This window comes from Pan troglodytes, chromosome 2 (genome assembly GCF_028858775.2).
Source record: "Pan troglodytes isolate AG18354 chromosome 2, NHGRI_mPanTro3-v2.0_pri, whole genome shotgun sequence".
Taxonomy (NCBI): domain Eukaryota; kingdom Metazoa; phylum Chordata; class Mammalia; order Primates; family Hominidae; genus Pan; species Pan troglodytes.
The window spans coordinates 73455687-73482500 of record NC_086015.1 but is presented as its reverse complement, the minus strand read 5'-3'; the positions used below and the strand labels follow the sequence as shown (position 1 = coordinate 73482500).

At 41.3% G+C, this 26814-nt stretch overlaps 1 protein-coding gene and 1 pseudogene across 2 annotated transcripts in view; both read left to right on the top strand.

The window, feature by feature from the left end:
• Positions 1 to 26814, top strand: part of FRMD4B (FERM domain containing 4B) — a 373681-nt gene that overhangs the window by 48143 nt on the left and 298724 nt on the right. The window lies entirely within an intron of this gene.
• LOC100609736 (RNA-binding protein 43-like) lies at positions 9158 to 26304 on the top strand (annotated as a pseudogene).

Below are 26814 nucleotides of genomic sequence, written 5' to 3'. Positions count from 1 at the left end.
TGCAGTCATTCAAGACAAAAGGCAGCATTGGGAGTTCTTGTCTCTACAGTAAAGAGGAGTGTATTCCCTCAGGAATTGGTATTCAGTGTGTCCTTAGTGGGGTTGTAGTTTATTAGGGAACTTAACACCAACCAACACTATGGGCCTGACTTGAGCTTCAACCTGGATGCTGCGACCAAGTCTATACCTTGCAACCACTTCTGGAATTTTAGAATGCTAAACACATTTTGGGTGCCTAGATTGTTTTCCTTTCCTTTCCCTCCCTTTCCCTCCCTTTCCTTCCCCTCTCCTTCCTTTCCCTCCCCTCCTCTCCCCTCTCTTCCCCTCCCCTCCCCTCCCTTCCCTTACTTTCCTTTCCTTTCCTTTCTTTTTTTGGACGGAGTTTCACTCTTGTTGCCCATGCTGGAGTGCAGTGGCGTGATCTTGGATCACTGCAACCTCTGCCTCCCGGGTTCAAGCAATTCTCCTGCCTCAGCCTCCCAAGTAGCTGGGATCACAGGTGCCCACCACCACGCCCAGCTAACTTTTGTATTTTTAGTAGAGACAGGGTTTCACCATGTTGGTCAGGCTGGTCTCAAACCCCTGACCTCAGGTGATCCACCCACCTTGGCCTCCCAAAGTGCTGGGATTACATGTATGAGCCACCGCACCCAGCTGATTGTTTCTTAGTGCCTATTCTCTGTTGTGACTTTGACTACCACCCCTCTTCCCACACGTGTGAACTCAGCCTTTGGCTCTCATGATTGTAGTTCTATTATCAGTTGCTTACTTGAGGCAGACCACATACCTTTATCTGGGAACACTGACCCTTTCTGGATTCTCTATTTTTAGCCATCAGCAGACATCCCTGATGCCAGCAACTTGCTTAGATTACTAGTCATGCTTTATTAGTATTCATAAAACTTGCTATTTTCTGTCTTACTGAATTTCCTTGCAGAGCTGGATCTCGTGCCCAATCATCTCCTCAGCCTAGTGACCACATCTATTTCTAGACCCTGGACCCACCCAACATAAACCACCTCCCTGTGGTTAACCGTTCGTGGTTGAACATGATCACCAATAATTTCATTCAAGAAATACTATCATGGTTGGGTGCTGTGGCTCATGCCTATAATCCCAGTGCTTTGGGAGGCCAAGGTGGGAGAACCACTTGATGCCAAGAGTTCAAGACCAGCCTGGGCAACATATCAAGACCCTGTCTCTACAAATTTCTTTTAAAAAATTAACTGAATACAGTGGCTTACACCTGTAGTCCCAGGTACTCCAGAGGCTGAGGTGAGAGGATGGCTTGAGGCCAAGAGTTTGAGGCTGTAGCAAGCTATGATTGCACCCCACTACTGTACCCAAGTACTTATCATTACTATTGTACTACTATATGCTTGGGGTCCCAAGATGAACAAGATATGTCATAGGATGACAAAACGTATCGTACTCCTTGCTCGATCCATTCAGCAGTTTTTATGAGAACCAATTATGTCCCTCACCCTGGCTAGCGCTGATGATAACCGTAAGCAAGATAAACACAGCCCCTGCCTTCGTGAAGCTTATAATCGAGAGAGAGAGAGAGAGAGAGAGAGAGAGAGAGAGAATTCTAAAGAAGTAAGCAAATAAAGAGGCCAATTCATTACAGAGGCTGTAAATGCTAGAAGGGCGAATAAAGGGAGTGCTGGTGTAGAGAACCAGAGAGATCTACTTGGATACAGTGGTCAAACTTCTGGGACCTTAAAATGTTTCCTTACTTTGTACCTAACCTTCCATTCCAGGAACTAGGAATTTTCAAATAGCAGCCAGACCTGGTCTAAATGCAGCTCACAGTGTGTTTTGTTTGGCTAGCAAAATATATTTTTTTAAATGATTAAGGCGGGGGATGGTTTTCCAGTTTGCCGTAAGCCCCACCACTCCCTATTGCTCCCACGTGGCCTTGATTATACACTTATGTTATCTGCCTTATTGGCTCTTAGCAGCATTTTGAGTTTGTAAGTCTTGACTCAACCTTTCAAATACTTGAGGCAGTAAGATTAGACCTTACACTGTACTCTACTCTCCCCTCTTAATTTGATAAATTGACAAGTTTATTTGGCCAACAGTTCCCTTTTTCTAAATGTTAAACTGGAAATTAAGCTAAAAGTCATGCATGTGAGTGTGAGTTTGTGCTTTTGATTGTGTATAAAAGAATGTGCATTGTTGGCTGCTTGTAAGATAATATTTAAGTTTGCCAGTTCTTCAAGTAACAGCTCTTGCTTTGATCATGACTTCATCCAGTCTCTTAAGAATCCTAATGGAGCACCTGAGACTGAAGATACAGAGATGGTTGCTGAGAATTATCCCTCATCTTTGAAACACTCATACATAAAATATAGAGTATATGTCATGCTTAGAAGACCGACAAGAGGACTAAAATGTAACTGGAAACGTTTACCAGCCGTGAAGTGGTAGAGGTCTATTTAGAAAGCTTGCAAATAACTAAGCAGACATACAAGACATTCCAGACATGCTAGAAGATTAGGTTGCCAAGCATTAGAGTTTGTCAAAAATTATGACCGCCTAAATGGAGCACTAAGGGTAATTATAGTTGTGCCTTCACTTTATGAAACTCTGAAATTACAAATCAGGTAAATTAGGGATGAGTGGTTCCCTGACAAAATGGTTTCTTCCAGGGTCGCAGAAGGGCAGGCTATGAATTTATGCACATAGCAAGGTCCCTCAATTCCTCCAAGAATGTATATTTGTATCAGATATATCTCATGCCTTCTTCCAGAAGGATTTACAAACAGTCTGTAATGATCCACAAAATACAATCAGATGATGTAAACTAAAGCATGTATTTTTTCTCAAATCAAAGAGACCTGCTCAGGTTAGAATGCTGGTTTTCTGTTTAGCTAATAATTTTACTGTGTAAAGGGGACTAACACTTATTGAGCAAGCTACTGGCTGCCAGGAATTATTAGATGTTCATAACCCTTTAAAGAGGGATCGCTGGCCCTTGTTCACCAGTGAGAAACAGGCCCTCAGAGGTGAAGTGAGCTGCCAAGCTCACATGGGAGAAATGCCAAAATCAGGATTCAAATGCAGGTCTTGCAAACTTTCACTCTGCATGTGGTCATACCACATGCTCTGCCGCCTCCCCAAGCACGCAAGATATAGAAAACAGAGATGAGAGGGAATCTTGATTGCCAGGTTCAGCTTCCTGCCAGGGCAGGATGTAATTGCAAGGCTAAGACTAGAGCCTATGATAAGCTGATACTAAACTTGTTCTTGGCCGACTGTCTTGGTACTTGCGGGGGTACGGCGGAGGAGGGGGAAGAGGAGGCTTAGGTATAATCTCTGATCTCCGCTTGTTTGAGCATGACAACACTTCCTGAATGATGGTCCTAAATAATTTAGTGGTCTTTGAGATATGTTACTACTGGTCTTCAAATGTTCATACCTGGAGACTTGGTTGCAGTGGTGTGAGTTGCTTTGCTGTGTCTGAACTTGGTCTTCATTCCTCTTGTGAATCTAGCTGGAGGCTTGCATATCAGCAAGTTATTTGGATGTGATGTCTCTCATGGTGTAACAGGTAAATTGTGAAAGCCTTTTGACATTTTATTGATTGACTGTGTGGTGCTTAGGTTAAAAAGGAAGCCAGCATCATTTGATTGGTTTTGTATTTGTAACTTTAACCCTGTCTCTTTTCTTCTTTTTCTCTCTTTTTGTTCTTTTTGCAGAAGAGAAGTTCAGGAAATAGAATAAAATATGTGCTTTTATGTAAAGTTTTCTTTAATTGCAAATAGGTGTCATTTTCTTTGTGTTGATTCTCTCACTAGCTCTTTTATCCAGAAGAAGATTAGGTGAGGAAATGCTTTTGCTTTTTTATTTTAAAACATTTTCTTCTCATCTTATCTTTTTCTTTCTTTTTTCCTTTCTCTTCCTTCCTTCCGTCTTTCAATACTGAAGGGCTAGATGCTTTGCAGTTCTTCTCATAGAGTCAGCAATAAATTTCAGGACAAACTCCACAATAAGCTATGCTTCATTCCCTTCTTCATTTTCCTGGAGTGATCTTCATTTTGTCTGAGTAATCGCTGCATGGCTTCTCGACCTATTGTTTCTATTGTTTGAACTCCCCTGGGACAGACTCCGCTTTGATTTTCCTTGCATTGGAAGTGCAAGTTAGTCTTTGTTGCTTTTCTCTCTTTCCTCCTATTGATCTTTCTTGAGACTAGTTTTACTGAAACAATTTTCATTGAGCTGGTGCTGCACCTTTAGGTGAAGAGAAATTTATTTTTCTGGAATCAGTCTCTCGGGGAGAGGTTTTTAGCATCAAAAAATTGTTGTTAAGGAAATTCTGGCTCCTTCTTGGAGGAGGTGGGGATGAATGAGGGTGGGGTTTTGGAGAGGGAAAAGGCTTCATTCTTTTTCATCCTATTACTAGGGCAGAAGCAAGCAACCTTATCTTGTGCTTCATTCACCCTAAAGGCATCCACCAACGTCTCTTATTATAGGCCTGGTGTGGTGGGGACAGCTGTGACAGAGCTCCCGTCCTCAGGGAACATATGATCTAGTGAGGAAGATACACAGTAAATCCTTTAGCAAGCAAGCAAACAAATACAAATGGGAATATGGAAACCAAGACAGAAGCTACTGTTAGGTACTTGCCATGACACAAATACAGTGAGAGGTAGGTGGTGACTGAGGGCTGCTGAAGCTATGGAAGTCTAAGACCTCTCTTTTGAGTTGAACCTCAGTGGTGAGAAGGAGGCAGTCCTGCAGAGGCAAGGGAGAGAGGTTGCAAGTAGAAGGAAGCACCATTGCAAATGCCTGAAATAGGAACAAGCCTGGCATGTTTGAGAGACAGGAACTTGAAGCTGTTTTGGAAGATAAGAGAAGCAAGTTTGTGGTAGAAAGAATCAAGGCATTCATGACAAAAAGAAGAACTGATGCAAAGATCTTAAAGAAAAGAGACTAACAAGATTAAGAGACCCTGTCTGGCTAGTGCTGAAAACTTCATGCAGCACATGATAGATGAAACTTTTTAAGCTTTCATTGGGATATAATTTATAAACCATCATCTCATTTAAAATGTTTGTTCATGTTTAAAATATACAATTCAGTGGCTTTTAGTGTAATCATATTAGGGCAACCAGCACCATAATCTTACTTTGGAATATTTTCATCATCCCAAAAAGAAACCCCATACCCATTGGCAGTTACTTCCCATCCTCCCAGCTACCCCAGCCCTAGACAGCTATTCGTCCACGTTCTATCTCCCTGGATTGCCTATTCTGGACATTTCATATATGTGGGATCATAAGATTGTGGTTTTTCTGACTGGCTCATAATAATGTGTTTGAGGTTCAACCCTGTTGTAGCTCTATCAGTATTTTATTACTTTTCATTGCTGAATAGTATTCTATTGTGTGGATAAATCACATTTTATTTACCCATTCATCAGTTGATGAATATTAGGCTTGTTCTCATTTTTTGGCTCTTGTGAAAAATGCTTCTGTGAACATCTGTGTGCATATCTTGGGATGGACATATTTTTATTTCTCTCCAGTGGATACCTAGGAATAGAATTCTGGGCTATATGGCAACACTATGTTTATTTTTTGAGGAACTGCTAGACTTTTCCAAAGTGGCTGCACCATTTTACATATACACCAGCAATGTGTGAAGGTTCTTGTTTCTTTCCACCTCTTTGCCAACATTTATTATCTGTCTTTTTTATTACAGCCATTCTAGTGGGTATAAAGTAGCAACTCACTGTGGTTTTGATTTGCATTTCCCTAATGAATAATGAGACTGAGCATCTTTTCATGTACCTACTACTCATTTATATATTTTCTTTGGAGAAATGCCTATTCAAATCCTTTGCCCATTTTTAGATTGGCTCATTTATATATGTATACATTTTATATACATATATCTCATTTATATATGTATACATTTTATATACATATATCTCATTTATATATTTTCTTTGGAGAAATGTCTATCATATTTTTTACCCATTTTTAGATTGATTTGTCATTGTATTAAGATATAAGAGTTCTTTATATATTCTGGATATAAGTTTCTTTTTAGATATATGATTTGCAAATATTTCTCCCAGACAGTGGATTGTCTTTTCACATTCTTGATAGTGTCCTTTGAAGCACAAAATTTTAAAAAATTTCAATGATGTCCAATGTATCACCCTTCTCTTTTACTGCTTGTGCTGGGTGTCACATCTAAGGAATTGTTGCCTAACCCGAGGTCACAAATATTTACTACTGTCTTTTCTTTGAAGAGTTTTATATCTTAAACTTTTTTTTTTTTTTTTTTTTTTTTGAGATGGAGTCTCGCTCTGTCACCCAGGCTGGAGTGCAGTGGTGTGATCTCGGCTCACTGCAACCTCTGCCTTCTGGGTTCGAGTGATTCTCTTGCCTCAGCCTCCTGAGTAGCTGGGATTACAGGCACCCGCCACCATGCCCAGCTAATTTTTAGTGGAGATGGGGTTTCACTGCTTTGGCCAGGCTGGTCTCGAACTCCTGACCTCATAATCTACCCGCCTTAGCCTCCCAAAGTGCTGGGATTACAAGTGTGAACCACCGTGCCAGGCCTATACCTTAAACTTTTATAGCTAGGTCTATGCCTTTAGTTGTATTTTCTATATGATATGAAGTAGGGGTCCAATTTTATTATTTTTCATGTGGCTATCCAGTTGTCTCAGCATGATTTGTTGAAAAGACTATGCTTTCCCTATTGAATTGACTTGGCACCTTTGAAGAAAATCAGTTGACCATAGAAGTTAGAGTTTATCTCTGGATTCTGAGGTGGGTGCATTTTTAATTGGTGCCATCTTTCTAACATGATGTGAAGCCTTCAGAGAGCCAAGCTCTGGTTGCATGGTAAAGCAGCTGATAGCTGTCAGGTGAATTTTGAATTGGAGGGCCTTCAATTTCTCTGGCTATAAAATGAATTTTTGGACAAAAGCTCTGGTGTTATTTACTTATAGGACTGGAAAGAGCCTTCAGGCAATTCTCAGATCCTTAACAGGGCTCCATTTTAACCACTCTTACAAGGCAATATCTACTCCAAAGCTCCTTTCTCTTTCTTTTTCTCTTTCTCTTTTTTCTTTCTTTTTTCTTTTTTCTTTCTTTTTTTCTCTTTCTTTCTTTTGTTCTTTCTTTCTTTCTCTTTCTTTTTCTTTCCTTTTTCCTCTTAAAACGTAATCTGGTTGAAGAGATGAAATTTTACAATGGACACATTTAAATTAGGTGATACATACAATAATACAAATAAAATAGAATGCATTTTTATTTGAGATCAATCACAAATTCAAGGGTAGTGATTTCTCAATTTAGCAAGGTTTTTGAAGTAAGCTGTAAGAAACATAGATACTGGGTATTCATCTTCCCAGGTTCATGCTTCCTCTCTCCGTGAATCCTCTCCCTTGAGCCTTATCTGTGGGCCATCCTCATGTGGCTAGCACTCCAACTGCCTCAGCATCCCTGGACAGCCTCCTAAATTCAGGTTCTCATTCACTAGCTTTCCATTCCTCCTGCCTCCACCAGTTCTCCTGAGATAGTGGAGTCTCCTGACCGGTCTCTTCTCCTGTAGTCTCTTTCTCTTCCAGATAGGCTGGGTTAGTTTTATTGGAAAACCCAATCTCTAGACCCCCAAATCTTCCTTGCCTATGAAATAAAATTCAAATTTCTTGGCTAATATTTAAGATCCTTATGTATCTGATCCTTCATTTGCTTTACACGCCTTATCTCTAACTTTCTCAGTGTCATCTAAAGGAACAAAAAAAGCTTTTGAAGATTTAAAGTTAGTTTTATTCAGAAGCCTTACTGGGGACTATAGACTCAGGCCTATAGTCTGGGATCAGCCATTTAAAGAGGTTCTATGAGACTGCTCCAGCACAGTATTTCAGCCCAGTGTGCTCAAGTACAGGTGGTAGAGATTCAGTACACGCAAAATCACATCAGATTTGTTCAGAAATCACATCAAGGTTTGGGTGTAAGAGTATATCTGGTTATAAATTACAGAGGCATAATCACTGACCCTGTCAGACGTTATCTTAAGTGTAGAGAAAGGCAAGGTCTAGGGTAATTTATCTTTTAAGGAATATAGTGACTCAAACAAGAGACCTTGGGGGCAGGGGCGTGTTTTGTCTTTTATTCATCCTGTTTTGTCTTTTCAAAGCATCTTTCTGGAGAGTTGCATATCTTCACAGAGTCAGAGGCTTTGTGAAATTATTCTGGCAAGCAGAAATGAGCAAACATTGCTTCTTAACATTTGCTACTTTGCCTCACATCAGCGTATGGGTTTTCTCTTCTAACCAAACTAATCTCTTCAGTGTTTGTTCAACATGCCTTGAGCCTTCCTGCTTTGGGGCTTCTTTTATGCTTTCCTCCCCATGTAGTATGTCTGCCACTGTCTCTCCCTTCTCCTTATACACATTTTCCCCCCTTTTCTTTCCAAGATTCAATGTAAATCCCCTTCTGCTCACTCCAGAGTGAAGTTATAGGTTCAATTCCCAACACTTAATGGCTTAGTTACCTGGCAGAGATTCAAACCGGCAATCCACAGGCCAAATCTAACTTACAAATATGTTTTCTTTTGTCCATATAGTGTTTTATAAAAAATGTCTTTGGGAGCTAAGCTATAAGGACGCAAAGGCATAAGAATGATACAATGGACTTTGGGGACTTGCAGGGAGGAGTGGGAGAGGGGCGAGGGATAAAAGACCACAAATATGGTGTGGTGTATCCTGCTCGGTTGATGGATACACCAAAATCTCACAGATCACTAAAGAACTTACACATGTAACCAAAAACCACCTTTACCCCAACAACTTACGGAAAATAATAAAAATAAATGTTTTGAATTAGTTGGCAACAGTTAGAAACCTGATGTTTCATATTAAAAACAACAATAACCAGATTTCCAGCCAACTTGGGAAAAATTCAAAGCAAGACTCTTTATGCCCAACATGGCAACTACATGCAATTGCTCTATTGAACTGCCCCATGTAGCCAATGTATGTGTATGTGCACCACCACTATGCATTGTATTCTAGAATGCATTGTATCTCAATCTAGAATCGTCTGTAATTATTATATTCTAGAATACATATATCTGCATGTATTGGTGTTACAGAGATGCTAAACACATAATAGTGATGGCAGCGATGGGCCATCTGCTGTGGCTGCTGCCATCACACTGGCCACTGCAGGGAGGGCACAGGGAGGTGGAGAGGCCCACACCTGCAGCCCACTGCCCTGGGGCCACCATGATGGGGCTGGGCTGCGTCGCACCAGGTGAAGGGGAGCTCTGGGTCGCCCCAAGCACCAGGGCCACAGGGGGAGCTTGCAGCAACATTGTCCCTGCCCTGGATGCTGGCCCAGACCCAGCAAGGACCTGGATCCCCAACCCCAGGCTGTGAGGGGGCTGGGCCAGGTGCCATGCTCCATGGAGCCAGCAGGAACCAGGGACAAGCGGGAGCCCTACCCCTTCCAAGTTAGTGGGGTGGGAGCTCCCCAGTTGCATCTGCAGCTGCCCAAGCTGTGGCTGCAACCCAGGCACCCCTTGCTTCTGGGAGCTGAGAGTAGGCAGGAAGCCTGTTCTCCTGAGCAGGGCTGCAGCCACCCAAGTCCTGGGTGCGGATCTGGGCCTCCTGCTTCACAAAGTAGGCAGGAGCCCCGACCCTGGTGCAGCTCCAGCTGTGCAAGCTGGGGCTGTAGATCCAGGCATCCCTGCACTCTTAGGGGGCCTCAAAGGCCCCACTTGCCCTTGCAGGCTCTGAGGTGCCTGTTCCAGCTGCCTGGCCTCCCCCAACTCCTGGCTCCCACTCCAATCTCTGAGTGGAGTTGGGGCCAAGCCCAGCCACTGTCACAGCCCAGCCGGGTGTATGCACCCACAGGGCAGTGCTGACATGCCAGCCCCCTGCTGCCCTGGCCCCTCAGGACTTTGGTAATAGAGGAGCATGGGAGGGGAAGTTGAGGGGGGTTGAGGACAGCTGGGAGCTGGCCTGCAGGTGCACCTTGGTGCCAGCAGCCTGGGTGGCATGGATGGTCATAGGAGGCAGAAAGCCTCCTGGGCAGAAGGTGGGGGGGCCCAGAGAAGCTCCACCTTCAGGCTGGGGCAGACCTGAAGCCTGGGAACTGAGCTGCCAGCCCTGCCTACTGGAGGGAGAATTCATGGTGCTTTTTCCTGGGCCTGCCCATGGCTGCCCATGGACGAGTTAGCACATACTTCCCCTCCTCTGAGGCCCATAAAAGCCTCAGGTTCAGCCAGAGCAGGGCAGAGGTCAGAGAGGATGGAGAGACGATGAGAGGACCAGCTGCAGAGAGGAGTTATCCTCTCTGCTGATAACTGGAGATGACTGGACAACCAGCAGCAGAGAGGAGCTATCCTCTCTGCTAAGAGCTTCAGGGACCTGCAGAGAGTCAGGAACATCAGCTGTAGAAAGTAGCAACCCTCTCCAGGGACTCCTCTCTGCTGAGAGCTGAACACTTGATGGGATGACCTGCCTACAGATAGGAGCTAATCACTGCGGGTCTCCTCTGAGCTATTCTAACACTTAATAAATCTCCTCTTCATCTTGTTTACCCTCCTTTTGTCTGTGTACCTCAGTCTTCCTGGACACAGGACAAGAACTCGAGCAAAGGCCACAGAGGTTTCTGGCCAGAAAATCAACACCCCAAAGGTCTTGTAACAATAGCACCTGGTACAAATATATAATAGCACCTGGTAGAATTCTAGAATGCACTGGGTCTTGTAACCAGGCCTCCACCTTCCCCATCCAGCCCCTGTGGGAATCTGACCAGGCATTCAGTCTTACAGAGGCTTATGACCACTTCTTTGTCTTGAACTGTTAAATCATTCTTCTGTTGCTCTTCACTCCTTGTATTTGTAATCTACTAAATAAATGCACTAAGATTTATTTTAACCTCCCATCCCTTGCTCAAAACATCCTACGCCTTGCTCAAAAAGCTTTGAGGTAATTTTTTAAAGACCTGTGCATAAAAAAGAAGAGAAATTCAAATAAAGAAGCAAGACCAAAGACTCAGGAGAATGTAATAAATGCAGTTGCTGTGATTTTTTGTTTAAAGGGGAAAGCAAGCTAAGATGTATTTTATTTCAGGGAGAACAAAATCGGCAAGCTGAACCGACAAAAACCTCACTGAGCAGGGTTCTGGTTTCATTATTTATTTGTTGAATGTGACTGGTTTTTATTTTTAAGTGACATTTTCTTTCAAATAAAATAATTTGGGGCTTTTGATAAGGTCATCGTAATGGAAATTAAGTCTTCCATTTTATTTCTGTTGATTTTAAAAATAACTATAAGGGTCCACAGTTGGTTAACATTTATTGCTTATTATTTTTAGAAGTTGGCGAAGAGATCCGTAACTATTTTTCCACCAGCAGTTTCCAGGTTTTCTGTGTCTTCTCCTCATGAAGTTTCCCAGCATGAATTGTAGGGAAATGTCCCTTTGGTGACCATTTCCCAATATCGTCCCATATTTTCCAGTGTTTCATCATTAATAGGAGGTGAGGCAGTTCTGCAATCCATTTTAAGCTTTTCATTAGTCAAATCCTGAACCTTGGCATTCTTTCTATCACAGACTCCAAAATATCTTCTTAAACTAAAGATTTTCAGAGGAAACCTCTATGGGATTCTAAATCATTATAATCTTTATTATCATCAGTGTAAGCACTTCATAAGGGAAAATACAATCTTGGACTGAAGGAAAGAAGCAGCTCTTAAGATTTATTTTAAAATCCAAGAAGCTCTGGCAAAGGCCTTAGAAGCCACAGACACTCTTCTTACCTAAAATATTTGACTGTTATTCTCACACTGACATGGGTTGGGAACATGGAGTCTTGCTTTTGACCCATGGACCTAGAAACATACATACTTAGTAACTAGGAGTACTTTTGGAACATCTGGTACCACCACTGTTGATATTTTTCTTTCAATTTACTGCCTTTTTTGAACTACAAAAAAAATTTTAGGAAGCAGTTTTACATGCCTACTCTCAAAGGAAGACCGATATTCCTAGCCTAAAATTGAACATTATTGGGATATTCAATGCAATGAAACACACCAATGTTACTCAGTTCTATCTAGGTCCTCCTGCCTAGCCGAGTGTCTGCTCTTTCTGTACAACAGGGGGTAGAATTGGTGTTAGAGAAGTAATAAATATGTAAAAGTGCAAAACACTGTCACATATTAATTCAGAGGGGTTAAAAGTGAACCAAAAAAGAGTAACGGTTTACCCTGGGATGCGATGTTATTTAGGCACCCCTATGGGGGTCACCCGAGGTCATTTCAGGCAGTGGCACAAGCCCCACACTTTGACAGTCCCTGGATGAAAGATGTACTTCCTGCCCCCTCTAATACATTTTAGGAACAGTTGGTGAAAGATTTGATTCTTCAGTTAAAAGGAAATTGGCATCAGTAAGCTTCTAGAAAAATCTCCACAGGTTGAAGTGTTCACATGAAACATGCTCTTTTAAGGAAGATGTTACAGCATTGCGCAGGTCAGACTGCTGTCATTTTCCTGTCTCCTTCATTTTTCTCCCCAATCCCCCTCTCTCTTTTCTTCCTCCTCTCCCTTTTTCTCCTCTTTCTCACTTCTTGTTAGACATCTTCACAAAACAGTCACTTGTGGGAGTGTGGTTTTGATCATTAAGTGTGGGAGCAGACACACTTCAGAGGTCTCCAGGGCATGGCTCGTAATTCCCAACTTAGTTTACTAAGTTCTGTGATATTCTTAGTTAGGGCCACAGAGAAGCTCTCAGCAACAATGCCTGTTTAGGGTTATTTTTTAAATACTCTATCGCACTACAGCTTTTACCCCCACCCTACTCCCTACCCCTTAAAGAAAGCTAGAGTCTAAGGAATTAGATTGGGGCATTGAACTACAGGTCTGCAGGGAAACTTTTGCATGAGCAAAGCTAATGAATGTGTGCTCAGTGATTTCTGAAACCCAGGTAATGATTTTTGTCCCCAAACAGAATTTCAGCTTTTAAAAGAATTTGTGTGCTTTGTTTATTCAATTAGTTGCAGCTTTAGCATCATTTTAAAGAAGGAACTTGCATTAAAAAAAAAAAAGGATCTAGCCCACATTTGTGGGATTTTCTGCTTGGCTCTACCTGTTTCTCCTTCTTTTGAGAATGGCTCTGTTAAACCTTTTTTCGCTGGTTGCTGTAGGAGCCACTGTTTTATACTCTAGTACCCTCTTTTCTGCTGACTGCTAGTTTATCCAGAGGTGAGTATCTGACTCCAACAAGGTCAACTGAAGCCCTTCTCTGGGATCAGATTCTTGAATGTGGGGCCCTAATGATTGAGATTTTCATTCTCCAGGGACTGAAGTTGTGAAAGGTGAAACTTGAGAGTTGCCATGGCCAAGTTTTCCTCCTTATAGGAAAAGTCAGTGAGCCAGAAATTGAAGTTGACAGGCAGAAAGAGTTAAGTGTCTTGGCTGCATTTGAGCCCCTGAGTACCTCCTTTCCAAGACCTGCTTCCTCCCTGCCATTCTTACTGCCTAACTGTTATGTGAAATATCAAAATAACCTCTCTAAATTTCCCTTTTTTACTGAGGGATTTTCATACTGGGGTTCATTCATCTATAACCAAAAAAGTCCTGATAGGTAACAAATGATCATTATATAATTGAGTCTCATTCAGTAACCAACACTATCATGAGCAAAGAAAAAACATAAGAGGAGTGTGCCAAGATGGCCGAATAGGAACAGCTCCAGTCTACAGCTCCCAGCGTGAGCGATGCAGAAGACAGGTGATTTCTGCATTTCCATCTGAGGTACCGGGTTCATCTCACTAGGGAGTGCCAGACAGTGGGCGCAGGACAGTGGGTGCAGTGCATCGTGCACGAGCCGAAGCAGGGCGAGGCATTGCCTCACTCGGGAAGTGCAAGGAATCAGGGAGTTCCCTTTCCTAGTCAAAGAAAGGGGTGACAGACAGCACCTGGAAAATCAGTTCACTCCCACCCTAACACTGGGCTTTTCCGATGGGCTTAAAAAACGGCGCACCAGGAGATTATATCCCGCACATGGCTCTGAGGGTCCTACGCCCACAGAGTCTCACTGATTGCTAGCACAGCAGTCTGAGATCAAACTGCAAGGTGGCAGTGAGGCTGGGGGAGGGGCGCCCGCCATTGCCCAGGCTTGCTTAGGTAAACAAAGCAGCGGGGAAGCTCGAACTGGGTGGAGCCCACCACAGCTCATGGAGGCCTGCCTGCCTCTGTAGGCTCCACCTCTGGGGGCAGGGCAGAGACAAACAAAAAGACAGCAGTAACCTCTGCAGACTTAAATGTCCCTGTCTGACAGCTTTGAAGGTTCTCCCAGCACGCAGCTGGAGATCTGAGAACGGGCAGACTGCCTCCTCAGGTGGGTCCCTGACCCCTGACCCCTGAGCAGCCTAACTGGGAGGCACCTCCCAGTAGGGGCAGACTGACACCTCACACGGCCGGGTATTCCTCTGAGACAAAACTTCCAGAGGAACGATTAGACAGCAGCATTCGCCGTTCACGAAAATCCGCTGTTCTGCAGCCACCACTGCGGATACCCAGGCAAACAGGGTCTGGAGTGGACCTCTGGCAAACTCCAACAGACTGGCAGCTGAGGGTCCTGTCTGTTAGAAGGAAAACTAACAAACAGAAAGGACATCCACACCAAAAACCCATCTGCACATCACCATCATCAAAGACCAAAAGTAGATAAAACCACAAAGTTGGGGAAAAAACAGAGCAGAAAAACTGGAAACTCTAAAAAGCAGAGCGCCTCTCCTCCTCCAAAGGAATGCAGTTCCTCACCAGCAACGGAACAAAGCTGGATGGAGAATGACTTTGACCAGCTGAGAGAAGAAGGCTTCAGACGATCAAATTACTCCGAGCTACAGGAGGAAATTCAAACCAAAGGCAAAGAAGTTAAAAACTTTGAAAAAATTTAGACGAATGTACAACTAGAATAACCAATACAGAGAAGTGCTTAAAGGAGCTGATGGAGCTGAAAACCAAGGCTCGAGAACTACGTGAAGAATGTAGAAGCCTCAGGAGCCGATGCAATCAACTGGAAGAAAGGGTATCAGTGATGGAAGATGAAATGAATGAAATGAAGCGAGAAGGGAAGTTTAGAGAAAAAAGAATAAAAAGAAACGAACAAAGCCTCCAAGAAATATGGGACTATGTGAAAAGACCAAATCTACGTCTGATTGGTGTACCTGAAAGTAACGGGGAGAATGGAACCAAGTTGGAAAACACTCTGCAAGATATTATCCAGGAGAACTTCCCCAATCTAGCAAGGCAGGCCAACATTCAGATTCAGGAAATGCAGAGAACACCACAAAGATACTCCTCAAGAAGAGCAACTCCAAGACACATAATTGTCAGATTCACCAAAGTTGAAATGAAGGAAAAAATGTTAAGGGCAGCCAGAGAGAAAGGTCGGGTTACCCACAAAGGGAAGCCCATCAGACTAACAGCGGATCTCTCGGCAGAAACTCTACAAGCCAGAAGAGAGTGGGGGCCAATATTCAACATTCTTAAAGAAAAGAATTTTCAACCCAGAATTTCATGTCTAGCCAAACTAAGCTTCATAAGTGAAGGAGAAATAAAATACTTTACAGACAAGCAAATGCTGAGAGATTTTGTCACCACCAGGCCTGCCCTAAAAGAGCTCCTGAAGGAAGCACTAAACATGGAAAGTAATAACTGGTACCAGCCACTGCAAAATCATGCCAAATTGTAAAGACCATCAAGGCTAGGAAGAAACTGCATCAACTAACGAGCAAAATCACCAGCTAACATCATAATGACAGGATCAAATTCACACATAACAATATTAACCTTAAATGTAAATGGACTAAATGCCCCAATTAAAAGACACAGACTGGCAAATTGGATAAAGAGTCAAGACCCATCAGTGTGCTGTATTCAGGAAACCCATCTCATGTGCAGAGACACACATAGGCTCAAAATAAAAGGATGGAGGAAGATCTACCAAGCAAATGGAAAACAAAAAAAGGCAGGGGTTGCAATCCTAGTCTCTGATAAAACAGACTTTAAACCAACAAAGATCAAAAGAGACAAAGAAGGCCATTACATAATGCTAAAGGGATCAATTCAACAAGAAGAGCTAACTATCCTAAATATATATGCACCCAATACAGGAGCACCCAGATTCACAAAGCAAGTCCTTAGTGACCTACAAAGAGACTTAGACTCCCACACAATAATAATGGGAGACTTTAACACCCCACTGTCGTGAAAATGGTCATACTGCCCAAGGTAATTTATAGATTCAATGCCATCCCCATCAAGCTACCAATGACTTTCTTCACAGAATTAGAAAAAACTACTTTAAAGTTCATATGGAACCAAAAAAATCCCGCATTGCCAAGTCAATCCTAAGCCAAAAGAACACAGCTGGAGGCATCACGCTACCTGACTTCAAACTATACTACAAGGCTACAGTAACCAAAACAGCATGGTACTGGTACCAAAACAGAGATATAGATCAATGGTACAGAACAGAGCCCTCAGAAATAACACCACATATCTACAACTATCTGATCTTTGACAAACCTGAGAAAAACAAGCAATGGGGAAAGGATTCCTTATTTAATAAATGGTGCTGGGAAAACTGGCTAGCCATATGTAGAAAGCTGAAACTGGATCCCTTCCTTACACCTTATACAAAAATTAATTCAAGATGGATTAAAGACTTAAATGTTAGACCTAAAACCATAAAAACCCCAGAAGAAAACCTAGGCATTACCATTCAGGACATAGGCATGGGCAAGGACTTCATGTCTAAAACACCAAAGGCAATGGCAACAAAAGCCAAAATTGACAAATGGGATCTAATTAATCTAAAGAGCTTCTGCACAGCAAAAGAAACTACCATCAGAGTGAACAGGCAACCTACAAAATGGGAGAAAATTTTCACAACCTACTCATCTGACAAAGGGCTAATATCCAGAATCTACAATGAACTCAAACAAATTTACAAGAAAAAACAAACAACCCCATCAAAAAGTGGGCGAAGGACATGAACAGACACTTCTCAAAAGAAGACATTTATGCAGCCAAAAAACACATGAAAAAATGCTCACCATCACTGGCCATCAGAGAAATGCAAATCAAAACCACAATGAAACACCATCTCACACCAGTTAGAATGGCAATCATTAAAAAGTCAGGAAACAACAGGTGCTGGAGAGGATGTGGAGAAATAGGAACACTTTGACACTGTTGGTGGGACTGTAAACTAGTTCAACCATTGTGGAAGTCAGTGTGGCAATTCCTCAGGGATCTAGAACTAGAAATACCATTTGACCCAGCCATCCCATTACTGGGTATATACCCAAAGGACTATAAATCATGCTGCTATAAAGACACATGCACACGTATGTTTATTGCGGCTCTATTCACAATAGCAAAGACTTGGAACCAACCCAAATGTCCAACAATGATAGACTGGATTAAGAAAATGTGGCACATATACACCATGGAATACTATGCAGCCATAAAAAATGATGAGTTCATGTCCTTTGTAGGGACATGGATGAAATTGGAAATCATCATTCTCAGTAAACTATCATAAGAACAAAAAACCAAACACCACATATTCTCACTCATAGGTGGGAATTGAACAATGAGAAAACATGGACACAGGAAGGGGAACGTCACACTCTGGGGCCTGTTGTGGGGTGGGGGGAGGGGGGAGGGATAGCATTAGGAAATATACCTAATGCTAAATGATGAGTTAATGGGTGCAGCACACCAGCATGTCACATGTATACATATGTAACTAACCTGCACATTGTGCACATGTACCCTAAAACTTAAAGTATAATAATAATAAAAGAAAAAAAAAGAAAAAGAAAAAATATAAACACAGGTCAGGAAATTATCTTATGACACCTCAGACTGTGATCCTCACAACAGCACTAATGAGGTAAATAATAACCTGGCCCTGTTTTATAGATTAAGAACTGTGGCCCTAAGAGGTAAGGGCACACACCGGAGGTCACGTTGCTGTGTATTGTGTAATTTGGGAACCAACAGCAAGACATTTTCTTTTTCCCTCAAACACATTCTTTTGGTCTAAGCTTAAAAGCCACTTCTTCCCAAAGCCTTTAGTATTCCTGGACCACATGAATTGCTCTGTCTATAGGCTTTCCTAGCATCCTCTCTTTCCCCTTTGATAGCATTTTATCCCTGGTTTAAGCGGTTGTTAAACAGTCCCTCTTCCACATCAGACAGTAGTCTCTATGAAGGCAGGAACCCTGTCTATCTTGTTCACTCTTGCCCCTTGTGTGGCATGTGCTTAGGATACCTAAATGGTGACTGAATGGATGAATAATAGCACACAAGATCGGCAGCAATGTTCCAGTGTTTAAAGCAATCAAGGTATTGGAACATATCTTCTAATTGTAATTCTTTGATTTTTGCAGTGTTCAACATTTGCTCTTGTAATAATATATGTAGCATTTAGACTTGTAGCTTTTGGGGCAGAAATGCTCATAGATGAAGTACCAGGAACTCCACTGTTTCCCTAGCTTTCCTTCCTTTGGGCTGGGGATTTTAATAAACTGTCAGTCACAGAACCATCCCCAATTCCCCTTGGAACACACACTAGAACAGTAATATGAAGAAGTGAGCAGCAATACTCAGGAACTTAACTCAACGTCATCAGATGGTAGTTTTGGAATGACCATTTGTAACTTCATGCTGCTGAGTTTCCCCAGATATACCCTGGTTCCTACTCTACCAGAATTGTATTGTTCACTCTGCCTTTAATTCTGGGAGCTATCTAAAGCCTTTCCAATACATTTCTTTCTTCCTTTCTTTCTTATTAACTTTGGTTTGCTAAAACAGGTTTCTGTCACATGTATTCAAGATTCTGTAGCAATACATGAGCTAAGACCAGGCTGAAGATGAGAAAACAGAGGAGAGCAAGTAATTCAGACCATTGCATAAATCACTGATGGGCTTTACCATCCCTTGGGCATTTGCAGTTTAGAAGAGAACTTGGATGACGGTAGGGCATCTCTAATTTTTGAATTGTGTAGGGAAGGTTGGAAAAGAGGGAGAAGACAAGTTACATGGCAGGATGGGATACGGCTGGGATGGGAGAAGCCTGGGCAGCCTAAGCGCAAACCCTTAAAAGATCAATAACATTTGTTAGAAGTGGGGCTAGTAGAAGCAGCCTTCTCTTGTTGGATTTACTGGGTTTTCTCCTTATTGACTAAACCTTGTGTAGGGTCACTTCTTCAACCCCTTGCCCAAAGCTACTTTGCTTTTCACCTAAATTTTTATGTCATATTCAGCAACGACAGAGTTTCATAAATTATATTAGTTGTATTAAACTCATTATTAAAAAACATTGTGAATGCCCACATGGATGGATTATAAGCCACCAGTTAAATCTTCAATGGACACAAAAACCTAAGGATGTTGGGAAAATAAAAGTATATATACTTGGATGAATAAAAGAGAGATCGATATGGCTGGAGAGGTAAATTAGGGTCAAATGCAAGATGGCTATATGAAAACCATATGAGGTATGGGGTTTGTGGGAGATAATCAAATCTCCAAGTTCAGAACGAGGAGTGAGATGGAGATTCAGATACGTGCTGCATTGCCAATGAAGCCAAATTGTAGAATGCAGTTTAGACTGGAAATCGAAATGGGCTTTATTATATTCTAACCCTGTAACTGGACTTTGGAGCCTAAACTTGGGAAGAGTTGACTTGGTAGAGTGGACAGAGCCATCAGCTGGATAGAAGATTGCACCTGACCTCACCCTTGTCAAGCCCAAGAATACATAAGTGCTTGCTGGAGGTATGGAGTATAGGAAGAGAGAAGGCCAAAGAAAGCAGAGTCCAATAATTGGTCTTCTGCCATCCTTGTCAGATAAATTACTTCTGAAAAGAAGGGCTAAAGGTTTTCCTCCAACCTTCATTCCTTTGGGGAACATTCTTTCTCTTCAATTTACAATCATAAGGAGTGGGATTAATGAGCATAACCCCCCTATATGGAAGTTAGATCTTAAATTTCTCTTCTTTAGAAATAATGCCCAGAGGGAATTAGTCAAAAATAAGATTCCACCCCCTAAGCCAAAAAAAAAAAAAAAAAAAAAAGAAAGACTCACTTGAAGCCTTGGATATGCTACTACAGCCATCACTATGGATAAAACTTCTGGTCCTTTGGAGCCTTCTACTCCCAATATGCCCAATATGGTAATACTTGAACATTTGACCCATGGCAAGTCCCCATGGGGTGTCCTCTTAACACTGGACTGGTGGCAGCCCCTCTTCCGGGTCCCCTCTCTGCAGCGGAGAGCTTTCTTCTTTTGCTTATTAAACTTTCGCTCCAACCTCACCCTTGGTGTCCACACTCCTTAACTTTCTTGGTAGTGAAACAGAGAACTTCCAGGTGATATCTCGGGCTACTGGCTATGAGACACTGCTACATTGTGGTGCATTGGCAAAACTGTAACATTTTGGTGCATTGGCCAGAAGTGGAAACATCCAAAGGGCATCAGTTTTGAATGTCAAGGAATCCAAAGCTTTGAAAGAACAGTTGTAGTTGCTGGTCTTCCGTTTGGCCTTTTTAGTGATTAATTATTGGCCACATTAGTGAAGAGGCACTTCCAAGATATTAAGAATGAGGGTGGAGATGTTAAAGATGTGATATATCCAACAAGAATCCCAGGGAGCTGCATCTGTAACATGCAAAGAAAAAAAAAGTTGCAGAGAATATCATCAGACATAAACAACAGCTAACAAGGAAGGCTGGACATGCTGAACTCACAGTCTCTCATTTTAGTGACAAGATCTTCAGCTCTGTAAATGCTATCCTTGATCTTTCTGTTTTTGGAAGTGAAGTTACTCTAGAAATTCTGGTAATGAACCTGAAAAAGAAATTCCCAAATTTAAGCTTTAGTCCTTTGGAAGCCAGTGGAAGACTTTCCATGGAAGGATCATTTCTAGCTGTCAAAGAGGCTCAAATAATCTTTGCAAGTAAAAGCAAGTTCTCTTTTATAAAAAAAAAAAAAAGACAAATTTTACCAGTGAGGGGAGAAAGTAGAATAAATAGAGCCCCCAAAGGAATCTATAGAGAGGCAATAACTCTTTGGAGTCAGTCGGGACCTTAGTACCTGAGACTACTAGAAGTGGAGAAATACTTCTGCCCAACACAGATGTTTTTCTTTACCTGAAACAGAAATGTGGATTTTTTGAAAACGCACTGAACAAATTCCATATTCTGAGTCAGAAGAGAGTGGATGGTGAAATGACCACAATTTGTCTAAAAAGTACTCAAGCTAGTTCTCAACCAAACAATCCAAAACATGTAACGGAGCTCATTGAGGAATGGTCACATGCTCTTCATTTAGAGCTTAGAAAAGAGACATGTATTTTGGGGGGAAAAAAAGGAAAATAGAGAGAAAATCATTAAATGGGCATATGAACAATTAAGTTTGAGATATCTTGGAGTCCTAATTAACCTTTATAGGACACACATTGACATTATAGGATCTTCTTCTGACACTTACCTATTTTTAAAAGGGGTCATGAAATTAATAGGGCAAAAGGTTAGTTAATAAAATCTCAGCAATATAGTGATAAGGGCTACATTCTCTTGCTGAGCAGTGACCGTTGCCATGAGTGAGGCTATCTTTACACACCTTATCTCATTAATCCTTATGGTCACCCTTCATGGTCAGTGTTTACTATCCTCATGTTATAGTGGAAGAAACTAGCATTTGAAGAAGTTAAAACACTTTTCTGAAGTTATCCAGTTGACAAGGAATGAGGCTGGGACTTAGCCCGGTCTATTTGATTACAAAGGTATTATCTAAGGAATAAAACTTTGAAAAGAACTCACCAAACCCCTTGAAAGAATCTTACCTTCTCTGTAACTTCAAATGATTAGAAAAAAAGTAGCCTTAACATATGAGAAGTTTGGAAGATAGCTATTATGCCATGGGCAATTTCTTAACATTTACAGTTTGTGTTTACTGCGTGTAGAATTAGAGTGTTGGCAAAAATCACTTAGGAAACTACCTAGGTGGACAGTATTTCTGATGCAGGTAATCATTATGTGACTAAATTCTATTGTTTCAAGCCTGTCGGCCATGTGGGATGGTTTTAATACTACTTATTTAGCCTAAGTGCTTACATAAAATGTTGATTCTCTTATTATAATTGTGCAAATTGATCATATGAATTGGGTAGTTCTTGTCATGCCTAACTAAAACAGATTCGAAAAGCTAGGGGGAAAAAGTACTTGGACACATAACATTGCCCAAGGAATGTAGTTCTCTTTGAGCCTGGTTACTGAAACTGCTTGCTGTAGCCTGAGACCAGTTTTGTCTACAGCTGCTGAGATAACTTGTTGCAACTCTAGGACTAATTTACCTGTGGCCATTGCCCACCAATTGGAGCTTACCAGCTCCCCAGAGCTTTACTAATACCAATGAACTTTCTCTTAAGACCACAAGTAACATTCTTCTTTTTAAATAAAACCCTCAACCTTGTCTTTGTTCTTTGGACATACCAAAGACCACCTAGAATTGAAATTATTTCTTCTCAAATAAAGCATTAAATTAAAAAAACTGGACTGGTAATTTGAAGTAGAACTTGCAAAATGGTGTTTTACTATACAAAATGCTTCTCCAAGGAATAGAGTCATTTGGAATGAAAAGACAAACCAAACGTTTTAGTATCCCCTTCCAAACTCATCATGAGTATGCTTTAAAAAGAAATACACATTTTGGCAAAACAAAAGCTTTCTCTATTAATGGAAATATGATTTCCATAATGGACTGCACTGTGGTGCCTTCTCAATGTAATTGCAAGAAACCTCCTTGGCTGCACTGAGAAATCTTATTTACCACCATAAATAATAAACTTGTTTTCTGCAAAAGTAATCTCTTTGGAGAATACCAATCCAAAATATTCCCATCATCTTGGAGTCTCTAATGTGTTTTGCATCTGGGTGTCTTGGGGTGTATTTCAACAAACCTCTGAACTAGATTTTCTGATTCTGTCCCACAGAGAACTGTGCTATGCTGCTGTTAATCTGAAACATTCGCTGCAACACAGCAATTTGGTGAAATTATAATTGAAACAAGGTACTTGACCCTGAGGGGACCATGGAGAAAGGGATTTGCTTTGGTGGCTTCTCATGCATCATTTAAAACCTGCTGCCGCTAAATCAAAGTCTCGCTTGTATCTTAACTATACAAAACCTTTATCAACAGCCATTTCAGCTGGGCTGTAGAATACTGTGCTCTTAGCGCTATCATTTTTCTCTATTTGTCTGTCTTTATTTTTCCATAAATTGAATTACTGTGATTAATAATCATCTTGTGAAGTAGGGGCTTGCTATGGGATTCTGGTGACCAGTGAGCAAAATATAATTAAACCACTCTCATGCAGTTTAACTGAGGAAAGGAGATTTGAAATCAAGGAAAATCAATGAAGTTCAGTTATTTCACATACACAAGGTAATAAACTGGGCCAACAAAGTATTGCTGATTGCTGAGCTCCTTCTGGGATTCACCTAAAAAGAAGAGATGAAAGGGATGTGTAGTTTTACCTATATCTAAGTAAGTACGTTCTGCTAAATCATGTGGGGAGGCACTTAAGAACATTTCTTTTGAATTTTGCTTACATTTCTGAGTTGTTTTAATTAAAGAGTCAGTTGAACCAAATCAAATTAACCCTCTCTGCTTCTTCTCTAGCTGAGACTTCCTATCCTGCATTCTGATGACGCCTTATGGCCACTGTAGCTATGTTACAATATTTATTTCTACCTTTTCCTTGTAGTAATAGAACCGGCAAATGGCCACCCAGAATAACAACTACATCCCCGAGCTTCCCTTGCAATTGGTTGCAGCCATGTCACTAAGTGAGATGTGTGAGATTAATTTATGGGTTTTATTTTTAAAGGGATTTGGTAGGAACACCTCTGCAAACTCTTAACATGAGAAAGAAATCAACTTCTCTCTGGTTGAAGTCACTGTATTTTAGGGTGTCTTTGTTACATCATCCCAGTATGATTCCTTACTCAGCTTTTGAAACTCGGACTATACAGGCCATAGGTCTGTATTGATGGCAAAGTTGGTTATTTTCAGCAGCAATTAACAGATACCTGGACTCAAACAGATTTACACAATGAAGCAGATTTTTAACTCTCAGAACAGCAAGTCCAGAGGTGGAGCAGTCCCTCGACTTGCTTGATTCAGTCGCTCAATAATATTATTAAGGTCTGAGCTTCATTCCGCCTGTCCTCTGTCATCTTTGGTAATAGCTTCATCTTCAGACTAGTAGCAAATATAGCTTCTCCAGTTCTGAGCATCACATCCAGACAGGATAGCAGTCAAAGGAAAAAGAGAGACAATTTTTTGTGGCTGCTCCTTAAGTGCAGAAAATTGTCCATAAGTATCTCCCTTCCCCAGTAGTGTCCCTTTCATGTTTCAACACCCAATATTTATTGCATTCCTGACCCTGTTACTGACCAGGGGAATGAAATTACCCCTAGACCAAACAGGTCCATCTCTGGGATTTAAATACAAACAGGTCCATATCTCTGGCTGCATGAGAGAGCTTAAGAAATAAACATCACTGGGTGGAATAATTGGGAAATGAGTGATGGGTAGGCCACCAACAGTGTCTACTACACAAGAAAACACTATAAAAGGATCTGAAAAATATAAATGAAAAGGGAAAAAGAAATAAGTAGGAGTGACATAGTCCAAACAAGACTATTCATGAATTGATGATTGTTGGAGTTCATGAGGATCCGTGATACTTTTTTTCTCTGCTTTTGCATATATCTGAAATGACCTGTAATTTAAAAAAATAAAACTTTAAATAAAAAGAAATAACCCAAGCAAAGCAACAGAATATAAGGTAGCAGGAAAAATTTGATCTGTTTTCATGTTTCAAGTGATAGCTAACATTTATTGCACATTTGCTCTTTGTCAAAAACTCTGTTAATCAGTTCAGAATGGCTTACACCAACAGAAGAATTTATTTGCTGGTGTGACTGAAACTTCTCAGGGTAGCTTCAGGCCCAGGTGAGTGTATCACTTGGTTCTGCGTTTTTCCACATTGGTCAACAGTTCCTGGCTGACTCCTATTTCTTCAGTGTCCAAAAGGAAAGAGCACCCTCCTTTTTAGTATTTGCAGCAGAAAGTCCCCTGCTAGGATCCCATTTACCTAGCATGGATTCTGTACCCATACCTAAACGAGTCATGATCAGGAGAATGTGGTGCTTGGACAGACTAGTCATATTCTTCTTCTGGAGTTGGGAGGTATATACTAGGATTGAGAAGAGCTGAGACACTATGGTTGTGATTATGTCATTTATTTCTCACAAAAAACCCTAGGCACATTCTTTTATTAACCCATGTTACAGATTTAAAAATGGAGGCTTGACAAGGTCAGGTGACTTGCTCACAGTCATGTAGCTGGTAATGGGAGAGCAAGGATTGAAACAAGGGAAGCTTGATTTGGAGAACCACAGGTTTCACTGCCTACAGTGAGTGAAACAATTTTTTTTGAACCTAGGTCTCTACTGGCTGTGAATCTCCACAGCCAATTCACAAACAGTGAGGTGCCACTCTAGAAGACTGTGTGATGTAGTAGTTGTGAGCATGGATTTTAAGAGGCAGATGGATTTGGGTCCAAATCATGCCAGTTACCGCTCAAATGCTAGCTCTCTTAATAAGTCACAAGTGCTTCTTGGTGAAGTATTTCCTAGCTTTATTAGCTTCCTTCCAGAGATGGAAAAGTTGAGCTTGGAGAACCAAAGTGACATGTCAAATTTCAGACCCAAAGAGTACCTCCACTTCTCATTGGCTCCAAAGCCCATTCTCTTTCCATCTTACCAGTGCCTTAGAAAATACAGTGGGACCTCTGGGGGAGAGAGATGGGGACAAATAAGCATGTTCTGGCTTTCTAACTTTTGCTTTGCCTAGAAGACGGGGATTCTAATTAAGGTTTTATTTTTTAAAAGACTTCTAGCCGGGCACAGTGGCTCACGCCTGTAATCCCAGCACTTTGGGAAGAGAAGGTGGGCAGATGGCTTGAGCCCAGGAGTTCAAGATCAGCCTGGGCAACATGGTGAGACCCTGACTCTACAAAAAAATAAAAATAAAAAATTAGCTGGGTGTGGTGGTACATGCCTATAGTCCCAGCTACTCAGGAGCCTGAGATGGGAGGATCAGTGAACCTAGGAGGTCAAAGCTATAGTGAGCCATGATTGAGCCACTGCACTCCAGCCTGGGTGACAGAGTGATCCTGTCTCAAAAATAAAAGAAAAGAAAAGGTTTTGCTTTTCTGTTTGTTGGTTTTAACTTTGTGTTATGAGAAAATACAAACATAAACAAAGGCAAAATGTATGATTATCATTCCTGTATCCAGCATGCAGGTTTCAACAATTATCAACTCATGGCCAACTGTGCTATATTAGTACCCTATTTCTCCCCTCCTTATTGTTTAGAAGCACATCTCAGATATCATATTATTTTTCTGAAAATATTTCAGTGTGTATCCTCAAAAGATAAGGACTGTTTTTCCACAAAAACAATCTCATACCTTTAACATTTAAGAATAATCCAGTTTCTAATTAAACTAAAGAGCTTCTGCACAGCAAAAGAAACTATCATCAGAGTGAACAGGCAACCTACAGAATGGGAAAAAAAAATCTGCAATCTACCCATCTGACAAAGGGCTAATTTCCAGAATCTACAAAGAACTTAAACAAATTTACAAGAAAAAAACAAACAACCCCATCAAAAAGT